We start from the raw sequence: 2,749 nt of genomic DNA, 5'->3' as shown, positions 1-2,749 counted from the left end.
ACAGGAGAATCACGGAGGCTTGTTGGCTGTTCGGCCTGGCATAATCTTTGAGCTCCGGATCCCAGTGAGAGATCTTATCTCACAAAACAAAGCAGGTGGATCCTGAGTAACGACAGCTGAGGTCACCCTCTGACCTCTGCACACCAGTGCATGTGTACCGTTCCCATCCTTTTCCCCAGCTAAATGTCTTCTTGCTTTTATTTTACAACTAAGGAATCATCAGAAATTCTCGTTGAATATTCTTTGAAGAAGCGTGAGGCATTTACCACATCAGTAGTATATACTCAGATCCTATATTTGGCCATATAGATTTCTGTATATCCACCTTTTTGAGAGAAACAATATTTAATACCTTATTGCAAACAGCACTTTTGGTATAGGAAACCCAACAGTTCTTCCTGTCCATTTGCTGACTGGCTTACGATTTTCAGTTAATTGGCACCTCCTTTTTGTTTACAACATTTATCAAGTGGATACAAATGAGGCAAAAACTAATTTTACAGCATTCGTTTTTTTTTATGAGCTTTCATTTTGTGCATGGAATTACACCTGCTGTAACCTAATCAGAGTGTCTCGGTTAATCTCACTCATAGCCGTGACATGTCACTCTGCATTTTCATGGGAGGGGGACGAAGCAGAGAGTCTGCTATTTTATTTAAATACACTTACTTTTTACAGTGTAAAGTTAAAAATCTGTATCTTGCCCTGGCCACTGTTGACCAATGACTAAGAAAGCTCTGAAACATCATTAGTCAAAGAAACTCTGATACCTCTGATGTGATGTCCAATGTATTGATGAACCAGTTATTTCTCCTAAACATATTACCCATAGAATACTTATTGTATACACTGTGAGTCATTTCACATACATTGTATTCTTTAGGCTCAAACCACAAATCATTATTCTATTCTATACATCTGCTGGAGGTTAGACAAGAAAGAGGTTGGCACATTTGTTATGAGTGACTTGTCAGAACTTTGCTGAAATAAGGGACTATTTCTTTCAGGGACTAAATAGCACAGTGAGTAGAGGTTATATTGCATAGTACAAAAATTCCCAGACCTCAAGTATGTGGCCTACTGGAGGCTGGGGGGGGGGGTAAGGGGAGAGGGATAGTTTATACGAATTTGTATGGAGAGGGACAATACTTGAAGAAGCTTCTACAGATGAAAGCCTCTTAACAGGAAAAGGGCTTGGTGAAGGCTTCCCTTCCCTCTTCACCTTACTGAAATTCAGCAGGCAGCCATTACTGGCCAGTTCCACTGACACTCATCCTTCAGCCTTGAGTCATGCTATGCTCATTTAATCCCAATGCATGGGAGATAGAGTCAGGGAAATTAGGAGTTCAAGGTGATCCTTGCCTGTATAACTGATTTGAGGGCAGTTTAAACTAAAGAAGACTGTCTCAATTATGATGGTGACAACCATGGCAAAAACAGCAATAGCAACAGCAAGACCAACAAAAGAGTCGTTTAATTCAAATGCATGCCAGATTTCTAGCTGCCAGAAAGACAAAGGTGGAAGAACAAACAGATCAGAAGGCACTTTCTCTCCTAGGCAAGCACATCTGCAGACCCACCCCCATCTATCTCCTGTTCCCCATCTACCTCCTCTCTGGCCTGGTTCGGATAGCCCCATTTGCACTTTGATCCACGGCTAACTTTGCTCTTGGTATGTACATAAACCGAATCAAGGAGATCAAGTTTGCTAGAATATTTCCTATGCTTGTCCTTGTCCGTTGTGTCTGAGATTACAAAATGCTTTCTAGTTAAAACACTTCCCCCAACCCCTGCCCGGGGTCTTTTAAATTCTGACTTACGTGGCCAGAATATTTCAGTCCAAAGTCTGGACAAGTTTGATTCTGCCTAGTCTCAACTCTTGCTTATTTGAGGAGCCATCTTTGACCATCCCTTATGTGGTCACATTTGAACCATCTCCTTCCTTTTTCTTTCCACATAGAGCACATGCCATATTCTGAACATTACCTTATCTCTTTGTGATGATCTAAGTTTATTGAACAAGAAATTTACTTTTGATTGTTGTATTTTCATTCCTTAGACCAGGTGTTGACACATGGAAACACTTCTCTGATATTTAAAATATGTCCACACAGAGTTGAATCTGTACAGTACATGTTCTTAGCTTAAATATGAAGACAAGAGGGATAGATATGTTGTTGTTGAACACGGTGTGGGCTGGATGTTGTTCTTCAGTTCTTGGTCTTTTTACCTTTTATTTTACTTTGTTTTATTTATTTTTCAAGACAGGGTATGATTATTTATCCTTGGATATCCTAAAAAAAGTTATGTAGACCAGGCTGACCTTGAATTTATAGAGATCTTCCTGACTCTGCTTCACAAATGCTGAAAATAAAGATGTGTGTCACCATGTTTAACCTGGTCCTTGGCATTTTATTCATTGGAAAAAGGCTTATTCAGAGTTACAAAGACAGGAGGGAAATATCATTCGAAGCAAAACAGTAGAACAAAAGAAATGCACTATCAAGAGTTATTGCAGGCACACGAGTGAGAGTACTTAGACATGTTGGTTACTGTATGGGGTTCAAGGCAAGGGGGATTTTGTTTGCTAAGAGACAGCGTCGATAGTTCTCTTTGGCCTTTGCTCACTCTGGGTGTCCCCTCTTGTAACACAACTGATTCTCATCACAATCATTTTCAGTTATGCCCAGGCATAAGATGGTAAACGGAGAAGTCTCCATACAAGTTCACATAGATAACAGAGTCAGCC

This window comes from Mus musculus, chromosome 16 (assembly GCF_000001635.26).
Source record: "Mus musculus strain C57BL/6J chromosome 16, GRCm38.p6 C57BL/6J".
NCBI classification, from domain to species: domain Eukaryota; kingdom Metazoa; phylum Chordata; class Mammalia; order Rodentia; family Muridae; genus Mus; species Mus musculus.
This window is presented reverse-complemented; position numbering follows the sequence as displayed.